Here is a 19,774-nt window from a genome sequence, read left to right as displayed (position 1 = left end):
ATGAGCTGCCAGAAGTTGTGGTTGAGGCAAGTACATTAGCAATATTTAAAAGCTATTTAGGCAAGAACACAGATAAGGGAGGTTTAAAGTGCTGTGGTACAAATTCAGGCAGTTGAGACTAGCTGTCTGGGCAATAGAGTTTACATGGACAAGATGGACTGAATGGCCTGTTTGATTATGCTTCTATGACTCTATAACAGGGGTTCATATAATCACAGAAAACCCATGAAGGAAATATCAAGGAAAAAATGTCCAATAGAGTACTTTTTTTCTTTTAACCATTTAGCAGCACTGAAATAAATAAGAAAGAATCATCTTAGCCTGAACTTGATGTTAAGGTAAGTATAGGATTCTGTAATGCCTTAAACAACACAATGTTTAAATCAGGCTGCTGAGAGGCATAGTGCTCCGAGGAGTGTACACAACCAGTAATAATTTCAGGGCCAAAAACCAGGCTCCACATCTGTTCTGTATTGGATGCCTGCAGAGAACACCAGTTGTATCCCTCTGGAAATAAAGCAGTCAGTGTCCGAAGGAGAATTACCTCTCTGTTCTTCCTCAAACATTTTCCTAGATATTAGTTCTGGCCACCCTCCTTCTGAAAGTTCTGTAAAACTGACTTGACCGTTGTATATCAGGTTTGGTGCCTGGATCACATGATTTAAATGACCTCGTGCTACTTCTGTAAGGCCAACTGTCCTCAATGCATAGCTCCTGGGATAATGAGCAAATCTCTGCCCCATATAGGAAATTTAGTGCTGGGAATGTATAGGTTTTGATGCAATGATCATAGACAGAGTTTTTAGTCCCTTGGACAGCTGATAATTGATTGGGAAAAGCTAAGTTTGATTTATTAAAGGAAAGTTATGTCTAAGCAAATTGGTAAGTTTTTTTTCTGATAAAGTAACATACAGTTGCTGAAGGAAGATGTTTGATAAAGTACCACATAATATCATCAAGATAAGACCATGGAATAAAAGGAGCTTCTGCAGAATGAATAGAAAGTTAGCAAAGCAACAGGAAATGGAGATTAAAAGTGAAAGGTTGTTATTCAGACCAGAGGGAAGTGTGGACTGAAATTCTCCAGAGGTTAGTACGAGCACCATTGCTTTTCTTGGTATTGTGTATTTAGGGTAGATCGGTGAGCCTATATGCATGGTCCTATAGGCTTTGAGAATGCTGTGTTTCCTAGGAGCACAATTTATCAGATGGAAATGTGTGCATTATATGTGATATTATCACTGTAATGTTTGGAGTGTTCTGACAACCAGAGCTTAAATGTCAAGTCCCCAGATATTGAACAGACCGCAAGCTCCTTTGTCAGTGTGAAGTTAGTGCCAGAAGCTGAGGCTGGGTTTGACATGCCTCAGTCATTGGAGAGGGAGCCTGAGCTGATAGAGTGGAACTAAGGGTCAAGTGTTCTGATAGAAGTCTGCTATTGTTCTTCAATTGTTCACCATAATGTAACTAGCCAGTCAGAGTCTGACAAGTGTGCTACCTATTTGTGTTGGATTCTCAAACATGTTATTGGACCACAATGAGCATACTAACAGGGCCTCTTGTTCATATCAGACCAACTGTTAGGCATTCCAGCAAAGGGTCCTTTATTAAGATAACAGCAGCCAGATTACTGGCATTAATAGACTGACTGCTGCCATCATTTTTATCACCATTTGTACCTCAACCATGATGAGCATCCCAAGTTCCAAATGGCCTTGTTACATTTGGTAAATAATCTAGTGGGCAGGTAAATAGTCTACATTATTGTATTGATCACTGTTTATTGATTATTATTTCTGATGGCTAATAGTAATTTGTTGGGAATAGTAATTTGTTTGATTGTTTGAGATTCCAGAATTAGAGTCCCTTCTCTAGAGGCTAACTGAAAGTATCAGTTATGTTATAGGATTCTCCCCACAAAGATAAACATTACTCCTGTTTAGTTGGGATCAGGATGAGATTTCCCACAAACTTTATAATTTAGAACAGAGTTTTTCTGTCTACAGTAAATGAACATTGATGACAAATCCAATTTTCCCACAGGAACTGGGTAATATAATTAATAGGAAATCCATTGGCTATGAGAACATAATAAATGTTGTTGTAACTCAGGTTTCATTTGATCTTTAACCTTTTTTCATGCATGGCTCAAAGAACAAAAAATAAAATAATTATCAATGCATACAACTGAATAGGAATCTTCAGATTCTGGTATTTTACTGATCTGAGCACTTCTCTCCTTTTTCCCCTCAATTTCTCCGTATGTTTCCAGATGGCAAAACTACTACTCAAAACTATGAAGTTAAAGACCTTATTCTTCAAAAAAAAATCTGAATATTTTCTTAGTAACTTTGAGGCAAAATATTTGATTTACATCATAAAGAAACTCAATAGTTTTTTTTATATATGTAACTGAAGCACAGGAATTCTTTTAAAAAAGAACCTAAATATGAATTTAATGCATACAGCTTTCATATAATTTCCCATTTTCTTTCTTTATGTTTATTTTCAAGGATGCCTTATGGTCAGACCAGACAAATGACTAATGAAGAGCAGATTTAGTCTGAATAAGAAAAATAAAGTACTTAGCATAGCAAGTTTGATGGTCAAGTTTCAAACTAAGTTTCTAGGCTAGCCTATGTTTGGTCAGGCAGAGATAAAGAGATCATAAAATTCTGACTTCTGTTTTTGCTAACAGAAGTCAATGCTATGACTGTTTTTTCAGCTAATATGATTACTGAGCTTAGCAGTAAATAGATATTGTTGCATTGAGTGAATGACTTGAAATAGATTCACAAATAATGTGACATTGACGTTAGTAATCCTGAGGCAAACCAAAGGGAAGTTCTTACAGAAAATTGAAATAATGGGAAGGTAAATCACATCATTATAAAACCTTATAAAAGACATAAAACAAGTACAGAACTTTTGCTACTTAGGAAGCTGGGTGACATCAGATGGCAGGTGCGACATGGACATCAAAAGAAGAATAGGGATGGCGAAAGATGGATGGACAATATCTAGTAACATGAGGACAAGATGTTGGACAATATCTAGTAACATAAGGAAATGAATTGAAGCAGCAGAGATGTGGTTTTTGAGGAGGATGCAAAGAATATCATGGACGAAATGAATATCTAATGAGGATGTCATGAACAGAGCAAGCACAAAAAGAGAAATAATGTATGAGATCATGAAAAGGCAAGGTAACTTCATTGGAAATGTAATTAGGAAAGAGGAGTTAGAATGTACGGTAATTACGGGAAAGATTGAAGGGAAGAAGGCAAGAGGAAGGCAAAGACAAATGGTGATGGAGACTACAGCCAGAAAACTGGAAATGAATACCAATGAATTGATCCACTTGACACCAAACAGGAGTGTGTGGGCCATGGCATTCAAAGCTCAATCTGGGCATGGCAGCTGATGATAATGATGATAAAACCTTCCATTCCATCTGTACAATGCCTTACCTGAAGTACATGATTTTAATCATAGGTGCTTAAAACTGGGAAATTTACCCATTTATGCTCCATTATTGGAAAAATGCAACAGGCTCCGGGACAGCAGAGGAAATTTACAAGGATGTTGCCTGGATTGGAGGGCGTACCTTATGAGAATAGGTTGAGTGAACTTGTCCTTTTCTCCTTGGAGCGATAGAGGATGAGAAGTGACCTGATAGAGGTGTATAAGATGATGACAGGCATTGATCGTGTGGATAGCTAGAGGTTTTTTCCCAGGGCTGAAATGTCTAACATGAGGGGGCACAATTTTAAGGTGCTTGGAAATAGGTACTGAGGGGATGTCAGGGGTAAGATTTTCACACAGAGAGTGGTGGGTCTGTGGAATGCACTGCCGGCGTCGGTGGTGGAAGCAGATACAATAGGGTCTTTTAAGAGCCTCTTAGATAGGTACATGGAGCTTAGAAAAACAGAGCTATGCACTAGGGAAATTCTAGGCAGCTTCTAGAGTAGGTTACCTGGTCGACACAACATTGTGGGCCGAAGGGCCTGTAATGTATTGTAGGTTTTTATGTTCTATGTTCTAGCCAAAGAGTTGCAGGCAACATTTGAGTTCTTTGTTTATAAAGTAAAGTTGATTTCTTTTATAGTGAGATAACTTCGGAAGCTGATGTTTATGTATATATACTCCTGTGTTTTTATGATGTCCACTACCAGAATAATGGATTGGATGAAATGGTCTCTTACTGAATTCATTGTTACGACTTAATTACTTGTTTGAGGTTCAGCTTGAACTCCCTGAGGGGATTATAGGTTATTTCTGGTGAATTACTTGAGCAAGTGTATCTTTCTAGCAAAAAAAAATAGATGATGTTTCTATTCATTAATTTGCCATACACAAGTTCTACCATAATCTTGGTCCTTCCTGTATCTGACCTGCCAGTTCGGGAGAGTTTCTGTCCAGTTATGGTGAAAGGATAAGAGCAGCATGGAAACTTCACGATGCTAAAAGAAGAGACAACGGAACAGATCTACTGCAGAGGGATGGGTAATCATGGTCATCTGACTACATGACAAAGGAGGTAACATTGGACACAATTTTGTGGCATTGGTGCATTCCAATCAGTAAGAAACAAGAAATAAGAGAAAATCTGCAGCAGATGCTGGAAATCCAATCAACACAAAATGCTGGAGGAACTCAGCAGGCTGGACTATGGGAAAAAGTACAGTGACATTTTGGGCCAAAACCCTTCTGCAGGACTGTGGTTGAGTAAGAAACAGAATTGTGGTTTGCAGAATGGGGGGGGGGGGGAGGTTTCAGAGTACTGTACATTATATATAAAAATGCTATAGTTTAGGATGGCAACAAACAAAACTGTGTATCTGGGCTATACTGTCTAGATTCTTTTAGCACAAGTCAGCAGATCCATGGTTATGTGTATACTCTAGCTATGGGCAGCCCTACTGCACAGACATTCAAGAGGTTGTCTCTTCAGTTCCACTTAGATCAGAGACTGGAAAATTCTTCTGTGCTTGGGAATCAAGGTCTACTTTTTTAACTGTTGATTCCAGTCACTTGTGCTGCAGTCATTGTTAAAATATGCACGGAATGGTGGATGCAACATGCGGAGTAGTTCCAAAGATGTTTGAATTAAAATAAAAATGAACACAAGTGAACCATTTTCTAAGATAAGGTCTTCTGGTAGCCATGATTTGAGAAAATTGGTCCGTAATTGAAGAGAGTTCGATTGTGCTCTCTTTTACAGAATTTGACCAGATGTGTTTTATCTCAAATAAAAAAATAAGAAACATTGAGAATTGTCATCAGGTCAGAGAGAAACAGAATTAATGCATCAGACTAATGACCACAGATGTAAGCTGACCTGCTGTGTACTTCCAGCATTTTTAAATTTTATTTCAAATCTCCAAGAGATGCATTTTCTTTGCTTATTGATTAATGTTTCACTTCAATCAATTTTGAATGACCTTATCAAACAAGTGGTTTGAAATTATTATTTCCCTTCTCACAATGATCAATATGTACTCTTTGGAAATATCAATGGCCACTTCCAACCCTGTACAAAAACAAATGAGTCATTAAGAATGAGCATCACAAAACTCTTTGGAAAATCCATCTGTCTCACTTCTGTCTTCAGGAGGAAATCTGGTCTTCTTGTCATATCTGTGATGAGGATGCTTTAGGAGTCGTCTCCTGGCATCACCTGTTTAATTCCTTCTCTCATGCACAATTAGATGTGATTGCAGAACTTTGATGGCTTCGGCTGATTGGGATTATAGCATCTTTGCTTGCTGTCACTGGGTCTAATTCCTGAAGCTCCCTAAGAGCTCCATATGGAGAGTTCAAGAAGGTGACTCATCCCCAACTTTGCAAGAGTAATTAGGAAAAGGCAGTGAATGCTGGTCTTGCCAGTGTTCTTGCAGTCTTGGCCCTGGTCTACTGGCTGTTAAAGATCTTTATCTGATCATGGCCCAGAGACAAAACTTCTGGCAATTGATTTCATACTCAATACCAGAATTTCCAGTATGAAATTCTTTAAAGATTATCCTCTCAATATGCTGAGATAACTCTAGGTCTCATATAACAGAACATAATCCATCATTAAATCACTTCCTTAAATCAGATCTTCATTTGAATACTTGCACAGTTCAGTAACATTTCTTCAATTAATGAATTTATTAGAATTATGATCTTTTGTCTTCTGTATCTGCATTACTGTAATTGGAAATTGCTCTCTTCAATGTAACAATTATATTTTTATACCCCGTGTCTGTTTTCTCAAGTGGTAATCTGCATTTGCAGTTACATTTTGTTTTGCACTTTGCATTCATATTTGATTATGTAATTGTAAGAGAATGTCTCACCTTCATATTTTAGCTGTAGCCATAGCTTGTACTGCAGATACTATGATGATGATTGGTTGTCTGCCGTATCTGACAATGACAGATTTGTGCAGTTCTGTTGTGTTCGTAGGTGGCTGCTGAGTCTAGCCTTTGAGCGACATAGACATCCACAATAAGGACATGAACACTGTGCTGCATCTGGAAGTGGAGCTGCTAATATTGCTTTCCATCTTTGTTGGGCAATGATTAGTACTGCTCGGTGTTTCTCCTTCAGGTTATTGTGAGTGGTTCTAACCAAGGCTCATCAGATATAGGACCAAGAATTAATGATATCAGTTCATGTTCTGTGACATGGATTTATGATAAAAAATTTCACTCTAAAAATAATTTTCGTAAGCAGAGAACATTTTTTCTAAATTTTCTTCAGTTAGTTTTTCTTAATTATTGTCCCTAAAAGTGATATGACCCTCTGCAATAAGGCAGGTTCCAACACAGTGAGCTAAGAAAGGCTCACTTCCCAGACTCTTCTTGCAAAGAGGACACCTTCCACTGTTCTTGTGCCAATTCTATTTTTCATCTTCAGTAACTGGTGAAATAGAACGTAGACCATGCAAGATCTAGCAAAAATTTAGTATGGAAGTGTATGGTGCCTAAAAACAGTCTAAGTTCTGCATAGTTGTAGTATTTCCTTGTCTTACCCATTGCTTTCTTTTGTTGTAATCTATTTGCATCTCCTTTTAGTTGAAGGTGAACTATGCCTTCTGTACAAATGAACGGACTTTTATTCTGTGTTTATATCACACACTGAACACACCTGAAGATACTTTTATTTGCTCCTTCTAGTTATTAGTACATCATTCTGGCCCCATGGTCAATGAAATACATCTTGTATCTTTTCCACGGTCGCACACTGGAAATAAAATTTTGGTGTTGATTTCACACTACGAGGAATTTTATGTGGGAGTTAAACTCCATGTGTGCATTAATTATTAAATATTGCTGGCTATCCTTGTCTACATTCAGCTGAGTAAAAGCATATGTCAGGTCAGTTTGTTGAAAACTTTGGCTCCTGTCAGCTCAGCATATAAATCCTGCAAATGAGGCAGTGAGAACTGTTAGTCATCAGCTGCCCGGTTCGATGTTACCTTGCACTCACCACATGGTCAAACTACCTTACATACAGTACGACTACAGATGGTTTTGCTCAATTCTTTTGGCTTGCCTTTACTAGAACTCTGTTTTGTCCTAGTAAACTCGAGACAGTCTTCCTCTACTTGAATCTTCAACACGTCCCCATCTATATCAACGGAGCTGTAGGGGAGAGTGTATCAAGCTTCAAATTCCTTAGTGTCCGCATTTCTGAGGATCTCACCCGGTCCCTGAACTCCTCCATCCTGATCAAAAACAGCACCTTTATTTCCTGCGAAGCATCAAGAAAGCTCACCTCTGTCCCAGGATACTGACAGATTTTTACCGCTGTACCATTGAGAGCATACTCACCAACTGCATCTCAGTGTGGTATGGCAATTGTCCCGTATCAGACCGCAAAGCACTCCAGCATGTGGTGAAAACTGCCCAGCAGATTATCGGCACCCAGTTGCCCACCATTGAGAACATCTACCAAAAATGCGGCTTGGGCGGGGTGAAAAGCATTATCAAGGATGCATCTCACCCTCACCATGGACTTTTTACTCTCCTCTCATCCAGTAGACGCTACAGGAGTCTCTGCTCCCGCACTAGCAGGCACAGGAAGAGCTTCTTCCCTGAGGCTGTGACCCTGCTGAACCTCACATCACAGCGCTAAGCAATATTGCACCCATATTGTACTGTCTCAGTACTTTTATATTAGTGTGCTGTAGCACTTACTTTGCAGTTATTCTGTAAGTAACACTATTCTTTGCATTTCTGGTTAGATGCTAACTGCATTTCATTGGCTTTGTATCTGTACTCAGCAGAATGACAATAAAGTTGAATCTAATCTAACCTAATCTAAAAAAGTAGAGCAAGCCGAAGCTTACGAGAGATTGGCTTTACAAGGTTCAAAGTACAAAGTAAATCAAAGGATGTATATGTCACCATATAAAAACAGAATAATAAATTGATAATAAAATGAATAGTAACCATAATAAGATCAATGAAAGACCAAACCAACTTGGGCGTTCAAACAGTGCAAGCCAAGAGATTGATGTGAAAGCGAAAAAGACATTTTAACTTCTAACAGCCTTTGAAATATAAATCAGATTATCACTGACTTGTGTGAAGTGAAATTTGCTGTTTTGTAATCGAAGTATGGTGCAAAGGCATAAAATTACCATAAATTACAAAACTTAATAAGTAGTGTAAAAATAGGAATAACAAACCTATTTGTGCCTCACGGACCATTCAGAATTCTAAAGGAGGAGGGGAAGAAGTTGAGTGTAGGTTTCAGACTTCTGAATCTCCTCCCTGATTGTAGCAATGAGAAGAGGGCATGTCCTGGATGGTGAGGGTCCTTGGGGCTGAATACTACCTTCATGAGGCACCACCTTTTGAAGATGTCCTCAGTGGTAGGGAGGGTTGTGTCTATGATGGAGCTGGCTGAGAATATAATTCACTGCAGCCTTTTGCGTCTCAGTACATTGGAGCTTCCATACCGGGTTGTGATGCATCCAATCAGAATGTTCTCCACCGCCCACCTGGACAAAATTGCTAGAGTCTTTGGTGACAAACAAAATCTCCTCAAGCTCCAAACAAAGCTGGAATGTCTCCTTCTTGATTGTATGAATACTTTAAGCTCAGGATAGATCCTCTGAGATGTTGAACACCCAGGAATTTGAAGCTTCTCATCCTTTCCATTACTGACCTCTCAATGTGTGATCTCCAGACTTCTCCTTAAAGTTCAGGATCAATTCCTTTGTCTTGCTGACGTTGAGAATGTGGTTGCTGTTGCGACGCCACTCAATCAACTGTTCTAACTCACTCTTGTATGTCTCCTGTTGCCATCCGAGATTCTATCAATAACAGTGGTGTCATTAACAAATTTATACAGTAGGTGGCATTTGAGCATTCATAGCCATGCGTACAACAGTGGGCTAATCTCACATGTGTGAGGTGTGCTGATGTTGATTTTCAAGTGAGGAGCAGATGTTGCTACTGATCCACACTGATTGTGGTCTCCTGAAAAATCAGGCTATGTGGGCATCATTGAACTTTTTGGCATAACCCTTTTATACGTCTAATCGTAATTTTGAAGTATCCATACTGAGCACTTTGACACAGTCCAGCTTCCGTTTATGAAGCCATATCTTGCCCAGCGTTGTTGGCCAATCAGTTTAATTAGCTAGAGCCATTGGCTCCTCTATTTGCTGAAATTTATGACTTGCTAAATATTTCAGCTACACTAAGGGCCTCTAAACTTTGCCTGAGGTGACTTTGTGTTTAAGGCACCCTTTGTCAGTGGTATTCAGCTGAATTGATTTAGATATGTATCATTGCCTTCAGCTGAACACTTAACTGAGGTATCATTTTTTTTGAAGTCATTTCCCTCTTTGTCACTGCTGTGTAAATTCAGAGTCAGATTCAGATTTATTTGTCACATGTACATTGAAATATACAATGAAATGTGTTGCTGTGTTAGCAACCAACACGCCCAAACTGTGGGCAGCCCACCTGTTCACACAAACTGACTGACTTCCAATCCCAAGACAAGCTGCCTCTGGTCCTCCAGTCATTTTTATTCTGAATTCTCAGACTCGCAGATATCAATCCTCCAACTTTGGACTTTACTCTAGGGCTTGCCAGTCACAGGTTTGACATTAGTTGCTCGATTTCTGGACTCACACAGACGTCCAACCCTGCTGACCCGTATCATCTTGACTCCTTCAGGCTCCTACTTTTGGTCTTTGACCTTCAGACTTCTACCTCTGGACTTCAACCTTCCACAATGCCTTCTGGACTTCACCAGGTTTGATCTTTCGGTCTTGACTTCTGGACTCGCATGGTCCTATGACCTGATGACTTGGGGAGGGGTCACTGGCCTTCATGGCATCAGCTCTGGGACTCAACGCCCTCTATGGACCTCTGATGCAGGACCAGTCTCTAACCTGAGGAACACTGATCTCCACAACACATGCAACTCAACCAGTGGAACCACTGAGAACATTCGACTGCAGAGTGCACAGACCTGGACTCGGACTCCTGCCCAGACTCTTCATTTGCTACCTGTGACCTCTAACTACCTCTTATCCCTGTCCCTAAACCGAACCTAACCCCTAACTCCCTACGCTATCCCCAAAACCATCCCAACAATCATAAAAAATCAACTAAGTCTAAGCCATGACATTGATGGACCTCACGATTCAGCGCCAATTTGTCCAGAAGTCAAGAGGCTATGCTATGTAAGCTGAATTTTTTTTGTTCTGCATGGCTTGAGAACTATGTGGGCTTCATCTTTGCAGTTTTTTACTGTGCAAGCTTGCCTTCTGTGAAGAAATCACACAATCAAAGATGCTTTGATTAAATACCATGACTTTAGAGTTGCACATTGAGAATATGGAGTTTTTGAATCAATGTATCTGATGGATGCAATGTATGTGATGGATGGCTTCCATTACGAACTCAATAGCAATTTGTACTTAGTCTCATCCACTTGCTTCATTTTGTTTTGAAATCCTAACTGCATTATGCCTCTGCAGTCATATTTGAACTTCACATTGGCCAATTACTTAAGCATCTTTTGATGTCATTTTCACAACTTTGGAAACAGAAAACAATTGTAGGACCAATTTGGCTACATCTAAAGTTCAAATACACCTTTCTTTGTCATTTTGCTTCCTTATCCCAATAATACATCTCATGAGATCAACTAAATTGGAAAACACAGAAAATTTCGATGGCCATGGCCTGTATGCTTAACATTTAAAATTCTTAACATCAAAACTTCCCACTATTTTCATTCTGAAAGTATTGGTTCAGCTGGGTAGATCTAATGAACTTGTTTAGTTCTTGGAGATAATAACATTTGTATCTGGCTCAACTGTCAGACAATTGAGTACTTTTAGTCTGGTTGCACAAATGTGTGTGGCATCTGGAGGAACTGCTTTTGACTGAAAACCATATAGGTACAATCCTAGCCATTCACATAAAATGCTGGAGGAATCCTGCAGGCTAGACAGCATCTATGGAAAAGAGTATAGTTGATGTTTCAGGCTGAGACCCTTCATCAGGACCTATACTCTTTTCGATAGATGCTGCCTGGCCTACTGAGTTCCTCCAGCATTTTGTATGTGTTGCTTGGGTATCCAGCATCTGCATATTTTCTCTTGTTTGTGAGATACAATCCTAGTGTATCTTTTGGATTTGGTCCAGCTTTGCTGTGCCTTCTGCTATCAGTCCGAACCTGAGGATACTTATGATACAGCTCTTGTTCATCTACTGGTTATAGCTCTGGTGAGTGTATGGTCATTGGTGCTGGCATGCTAATTGTATTGACATTGATTCAATCCTTGTGACTCTATTGGAACTGGCCCAAGTTTGGTGTTTATATTGTAGTGAATGTATTGACCATGATTGAGACCTTGTGTAGAGAATGGAGACCATCTGTTGAAGATGTTTTAGCACTAATGTATCCACTGGCATTGGTCCAGTCTTGGTAGGTTGAATGGGGCTTGTTAAGATCTGGTAAGTTTGTTGGTTGTGCTTCATCACCATTGTTTATTTTTGTAATGAATCCATCCCTCTGTGTTCCATTTACAGTTGGCCCAGCCTTGGAGCTTCTATTGGAGCTAATGCAGTATCGATGTGCCTACTAGAATTAGTCTGTTCATCTTGCTGTGAAAGTCCCTGCTGCACCTGATGACCTTGTGATCTCTGTCTCAGAGGCCGATGTTAGACTGTCTTTAAAGAGAGTGAACCCTCGCAAGGCAGAAGGTCCCGATGGGGTACCTGGTAAGGCTCTGAAAACCTGTGCCAACCAGCTAGTGGGAGTATTCAAGGGCATTTTCAACCTCTCACTGATACGGGCAGAATTTCCCACTTGCTTCAAAAAGGCAACAATTATACCAATGCCTAAGAAGAATAGTGTGGGCTGTCTTAATGACTATTGCCCGGTAGCACTCACAGTGACAGTGATGAAATGCTTTGAGAGGATGGTGGTGACTAGACTCAACACTGGTGCACCTCAGGGGTGTGTGCTTAGCCCACTGCTCTACTCTCTACATACTCATGACTATGTGGCTAGGCATAGCTCAAATACCATCTATAAATTTGGTGACAATACAACCATATAACCATATAACAACTACAGCACGGTAACAGGCCATCTCAGCCCTTCTAGTCTGTGCTGAACTCTTACCCTAACCTAGTCCCATCGACCTGCACTCAGCCCATAACCTTCCATTCCTTTCCTGTCCCTACATCTATCCAATTTAACTTTAAACAACAATATAGAACCTGCCTTAACTACTTCTGCTGGAAGCTCATTCCACACAGCTACCACTCTCTGAGTAAAGAAGTCCCCCTTCATGTTACCCCTAAACTTTTGTCCTCTAATTCTCAACCCATGTCCTCTTGTTTGAATCTCCCCCACCCTCAATGTAAAAAGTCTAACCACGTCAACTCTATCAATCCCCCTCATAATTTTAAACACCTCTATCAAGTCCCCCCTCAACCTTCTACGCTCCAAAGAATAAAGACCTAACTTGTTCAACCTTTCTCTGTAACTTAGGAGATGAAACCCAGGCAACATTTTAGTAAACCTCCTCCGTACTCTCTCAATTTTATTAACATCTTTCATATAATTCAGTGACTTACTCATCCAATTTACCACCCCATCACCTAGATCATTAATATATATGACAAACAACATTGGACCCAGTACAGATCCCTGAGGCACACACCATCCTTCAATCTGACACACAGTTATCCACCACTACTCTCTGTCGTCTCCCATCTAGCCACTGCTGAATCTACTTCACTACTCCCATATTAATACCTAACGATTGAACCTTCCTAACTAACCTTCCGTGTGGAACCTTGTCAAATGCCTTACTGAAGTCCATATAGACAACATCCACCGTTTTACCCTCGTCAACTTTCTTAGTAACCTCTTCAAAAAATTCAATAAGATTTGTCAAACATGACCTTCCACGCACAAATCCATGTTGACTGTTCCTAATCAAACCCTGTCTATCCAGAAAATGATATATACCATCTCTAAGAATACTTTCCATCAATTTACCCACCACTGACTTCAAACTCACAGGCCGATAATTGCCAGGTTTACTCTTAGAACCCTTTTTAAACAATGGAACCACATGAGCAATACGCCAATCCTCCAGCACCATTCCCGTTTCTAATGACATTTGAAATATTTCTGTCAGAGCCCCTGCTATTTCTACACTAACTTCCCTCAGAGTCCTAGGGAGTCTCTTGTCCGGACCCGGAGACTTATCCATTTTTATATTCCTTAAAAGTGCCAGTACTTTCTCTTCTTTAATTGTCATACTTTCCATAACTACCCTTCTTGTTTCCTTTACCTTACACGATTCAATATCCTTCTCCTTAGTGAATACCGAAGAAAAGAAATTGTTCAAAATCTCCCCCATCTCTTTTTGCTCCGCACATAGCCATCCACTCTGATTCTCCAAGGGACCAATTTTATTCCTCACTATCCTTTTGTCACTAACATAACTGTAGAAACCCTTAGGATTTATTTTCACCTTACTTGCCAAAGCAACCTCGTATCTTCTTTTAGCTTTTCTAATTTCTTTGTTAAGATTCTTTTTACATTCTTTATATTCCTCGAGTACCTCATTAACTCCAAGCTGCCTATAATTATTGAAGATCCCTCTCTTTTTCTGAACCAAGTTTCTAATATCTCTTGAAAACCATGGCTCTGTCAAACTTTTAACCTTTCCTTTCAACTTAACAGGAATGTGAAGATTCTGAACCCTCAAAATTTCACCTTTAAATGACCTCCATTTCTCTGTTACATCCTTCCCATAAAATAAATTTTCCCAATCCACTCCTTCTAAATCCTTTCACATCTCCTCAAAGTTAGCCTTTCTCCAATCAATAATCTCAATCCTAAGTCCAGTCCTATCCTTCTCCATAATTACACTGAAACTAATTGTATTGTGATCACTAGAGCCGAAGTGCTCCCCAACAAATACCTCCGTCACTTGCCCTGTCTCATTCCCTAACAGGAGATCCTCTTCCCAACCATTTTAGTTTAAAGTCACCTCAATAGCCCTCGCAATTCTCCCTACAAGGATATTGGTTCCCCTATGATTCAAATGCAACCCGTCCCCTTTGTACAGGTCATGCCTGCGCCAGTAGTGGTCCCAATGATCCAAAAACCTGAATCTCTGCCTCTTGCTCCAATCTCTCAGCCACGCATTTATCCAGATCTCATTGCATTGCTACTCTCAATGTCGCGTAGCAATTGTTGGTAGAGTCTCAGGTGGTGACAAGAGGGCTTACAGGAGTGAGATATGCCAACTAGTGGAGTGGTGCTGCAGCAACAACATGGCACTCAACGTCAGTAAGACGAAAGAGCTGATTGTGGACTTCAGGAAGGGTAAGACGAAGGAACACATACCAATCCTCATAGAGGGATCAGAACTGGAGAGACAGAGCAGTTTCAAGTTCCTGGGTGTCAAGATATCTGAGGATCTAACTTGGTCCCAATATATCGATGTAGTTATAAAGAAGGCAAGACAGCGGCTATACTTTATTAGGAGTTTGAAGAGATTTGGCATGTTGACAAATACACTCAAAAACTTCTATAGTTGTACTGTGAAGAGCATTCTGACAGGCTGTATCACTGTCTGGTATGGAGGGGCTACTGCACAGGACTGAAAGAAGCTGCAGAAGGTTCTAAATCTAGTCAGCTTTATCTTGGGCACTAGCCTACAAAGTACCCAGGACACCTTTGTGGAGTGTTGTCTCAGAAAGGCAGTGTCCATTATTAAGGACCTCCAGCACCCAGGGCATGCCCTTTTCTCACTGTTAGGAGGTACAGAAGCCTAAAGGCACACACTCAGCGATTCAGGAACAACTTCTTCCCCTTTGCCATCTGATTCCTAGATGGACATAGAAGCTTTGGACACTACCTCACTTTTTTTTTTAATATACATTATTTCTGTTTTTGCTCTTTTAAAAAATCTATTCAATATACGTAATTGATTTACATGTCTATTTATTATTATTATTATGTTTTATTTTATTTATTATTTTTTTTCTCTCTGCTAGATTCTGTATTGCATTGAACTGCTGCTGCTGCTAAATTTCACATTGCATGCCGGTGATAATAAACTTGATTCTGATTCTGATTGAGTGTTTTGGAGCTGATCCAGTCTTGGTGACTCTATTGGAATCTTTCCAGTACTGGTGCATCTTTTGGAATTGGTTCACATCTGCTGTGTGTATTGGAGTTAGCACATTTCTAGTTATCCTGCTGGATTTGGTCCAGCCTTGGTGACTCTTTTGAAATTGTTCTAACAATAGTGCACCTACTAGAATTACCAAATTCATGCTGAGTGAAACGTAGTTGGATTAGACTTGGTCTGCCTAGTGGAATCTTTCAGCCCTGGTGTGCCTATTTTTTTTCAGTGATGTTGATTCAGCGCTGGTACGTGCTGTTGTTATTCGTTATTAGTATTGGTTGGGCCTCACTGTGTGTATTGATTTTTTTATCAAAGTGGTGTGTGGTTATTGGAATTCATGCCAACTGATTAACCTTTAGCTGTTGGTCCAGCACTAGTTTTTTGAGTGAATTTGATTCTGTCTATTGGAACATTTCTAGTCTTGGTTTCTCCACTGGGTTCACCATGTATATCAGGATTAAAACACCACTGGTGTGTCTAATGCATGTGCTCCAGCCTTGGCATGTCATTTAGAGTTGCTCCAAAGATATTTTGTTGATTAAAATTGGTTCAGTTGTGGTATGTCTTTTCGAGCTGAATGTGTCTTAGACTGGGAGTTGGTTCTATCCTTGTGTATATATTGAAGTTAATTATAACTGTTGGACATTTTGCAAACCGGCTTCTCTACTGGGGTTAGTTGAACATTGGTCTATCTATTGAAAGTAGTTTGACCCTCATGTGCCTCTTCAAATTGGACCAAACTTGTTGCTTCTTGTAAATCATCTAGTTTTGGTCAGTGTATTATTATCCAGTTTGGGTGCATGCTCAGTTCTTGCTAATCTATTAGAATATTTAGTAATATTATTTCAATCAGAATTGGTGTAGTCCTGGTGAACCTAATGGAATTGTTCCAGTCTTGGTGAATGTTTTTATTATTTTGGATTATTATTTTATGGGATCTGAACGTTGCAGGAAAATCTAACATATCATCTCCATTCCTACTTGTCCTTGCCTATAAGAGAGTGGTGGTGAACTGCCTTCTTGAATCACTGCAGTCATTCCGGTGGAGTACACCAGAGCTAGTGGGTAAGGAGGTTCAAAATATTGACCTCACATGAAGTACCAGCGACATACTTCCATATCAGAATGCTGTGTGATTTTGTGGTGAGTCTAGAAATGGTGAATTTCCCGTGACCCCCTTCCTTTGCCCTTCTTGGTGACAGGTTGCAGATTGGAAGGCACTATTGGAGCAGTCTACATGAGTAACAGGGGTAAATTTTGTAGCTATTGCATGCCACTGTTGGAAGAAATTGTTGTCGAGGGTGGCTGGCAAGTAGGTTGCTTTGTTCTGGATGGTCTCAAACAATTATTGGAACTGTGCACATCAAGGTAAATGGAAAATCTCCACACTCCTCAGGACTGACGAAGGGTCTCGGCCTGAAACGTCGACTGCACCTCTTCCTACAGATGCTGCCTGGCCTGCTGCATTCACCAGCAACTTTGATGTGTGTTGCTTGTGGCAATATTCCCCCTGCTTGGAGATGGTCATTTCCTAGCACATTTTTAGGTACATATATCTCTTGCCATTTAAAAAAACAATGCCTGAATGGTGATTAGAATTGGACAATCCTTGTGGATTCTAATGGGGTGCCTAGTGGAACAGTCCCAGCCTTGGTGAGCCAACTTGGGCATGCTGTTGGAGTTCACTCAGCACTGCTGAGTCAATTGGGGTTGGTGTCGTTTTGGTGCCTCTCTTGAATTTGATCTAATTGTGTCTTTTGGAAGTAATTCAGCCTTCCTTGTTGAATGTTGGCTCATCCATTGGAAATTTTGCAGCCCTCGTGTGTTTATTGATAGACCTATCCTGATCTCTCTATCTATTGGTTTCTCCCTGGTGAGTACATTATAGTCAATCTTGCCCTTGCTTGTCTGTTGAATTTGTTCCAGTCCACGTTCATTTATTTTTGTTGTTCCTATTGGAGTTAGACCAACTCTAGTGAATTAATTGGAAACAATTCAGACGTAGTGTGTATTCGATGGTACAACCTTTGTATATCTACTGGGATTGGTCCATTGCTTGTGGGTTTATTGGTTCCACTGAGCCTGTTAGCATCAGTCCATTCTTAGTAAGTCTTCTTTACTTGACCATTGCTAATCTGTTATTTGGAATCTACCCAGTGTTGGTGAGACTATTGGATATAGTCCAAAGCAATTGGCATTGGATGTCTCTTAGGTGTCTCCTGGATTTGGTCCAGCCCTGCTGTGTCTATTGGAATTGGGGCATCCCTGTCTAGCCTTGGTGTGACAAATAGTGTGGTGTGTGTTCTGGAATCAATGTAATCAGAGTAGTGTTGGAATGAAATGGAACTTCTCTGTTGGTTGAGGGAAATGCTTGAGCTTAATTTTCCAGATTTTTAAAAAGCTTGATTATGTGAGCTTGTAACTAGTTAATCTCAATCAGCTAAGAACACATCTGTCCTCCGGCTCTTGAAATGCACTGAATTACCTAACTGAAATGCATGGTGTCATTCAGGGAGAATCAGACTCTTAATAAAACTGCTTCTTGTCAGCTTAATTCAAAAAATTTGGTTACTGAGCTGATTTCAGACATCAGGAAGTGGGAGTTTTTTTTTCCTCTGGTCTAAAATAGAAGCTGAACTTATCTGTGGTGTTTTCATGGAGAGCTTTGATGCAAAGCAGCTGCGCATTCTTTAAAGAATATGAATTTATGGATGTAATGTAGAGATGGCTTTTTTGAGTGTTATCTTTGATGAAAGGAAGCAAATAAAACTTGAATAATACACATTTCAGACTCTGTGATTCTAAAATGCTGATTTCATTTCCACTGTTGCAGGCTTCGGAGGTCTGAACTCAACAGTGCAAATTCCTAGATCATTTAGTGGGTCAGGTTGACGACATAGTGGCGTTCTACCCCACAGATTGACGAGCGCTAAGATGTCGATTTGCTGTACATGGCAGCCACGCTGGAGCCAATGCACATCTGGAGTGGAGTAAACTTACTGAGAAACAGGGGCCAGCCTTGGCCTGGGCCATCAGAAAAAGACAGCAGCCACTGAAATCATAACCTCCCCCATTCCTGTCTATTTCCTTACATAAACATAACTGATCAAGTGGGTACACTCACCCTTTCTTTTACAGCTCTAAAACACAACATTCTTACATGTATTGAAACATTGCAAATATTGTTAAAAATATTGTTAAGGTCTAGAGTCGCTAAGTAAATCACTTCATTACAGTGTCTGTATTGTGTTAATCTAACAAGGCTGTACTGATATCTTCAGCAGAGATTTCAGTTGCTTGGAAAGTGGCTGGAGTGTTTATGACATCATCACGCCACTGGCACATTGTAAGTAAGTAGGCTCTGTTTTCCCACTGACTTCAAAAGGAAACTTTGTTCTCCTAAAATTATATGTGCATTTTTTTGCCTATACTTAAGACATTGGAGTAGGTCTATGCTCTATTAATTTGGTTTTTGCTTGTGATTCGGGTCATAGTATAAGACGACAAGTAAAAAAAACTGTCAAAAGGCACTTTGATTTAAAAAAAAGAGAAACTTTGGCAGCAAAACAATTAGCTCAATTGCTATTTCTTATTAAGCTGATTTTGATATTCGCTAGTACATTGAATTAATTAACCGATGAGTTGTTACTAGCAGGTGCTATGCATGGTTTTCGTACAATATGAAAATGAAATTCAAGGGAGTGAGGCATGGAGCTTCCTGTGGCTGGATGCATAGTGTGCTGTGGACTTTAGTTGTGTGGATCATAAGTTTTGATTTTAAACTGTACTGACTGAATACCTTGACCAAAATTACAATGAAGACACTAAATTGCAAATTCCCACTGTAGATTGCTAACCCATGACACAAACAATTGAGTAGGGCAGGAGAGGCAGTATGAGCTACATGTGATGTCCCCTACTCCACCCTGCTGTCGAGCTTCAAAATAAGCACTAGAGCAAGACACACAGCCGTTAGTTTTATCACTGGACTTGTGTGTGACTTAAGGTGAGTAAAGGAATAAGGGAAAACAAACTTGTGGCCTTATAGCATTACACAGATGACTCATTGGAGAGTTGGTGTCACTTGTC

This window comes from Mobula birostris, chromosome 1 (assembly GCF_030028105.1).
Source record: "Mobula birostris isolate sMobBir1 chromosome 1, sMobBir1.hap1, whole genome shotgun sequence".
Lineage (NCBI taxonomy): Eukaryota > Metazoa > Chordata > Chondrichthyes > Myliobatiformes > Myliobatidae > Mobula > Mobula birostris.
This window is presented reverse-complemented; position numbering follows the sequence as displayed.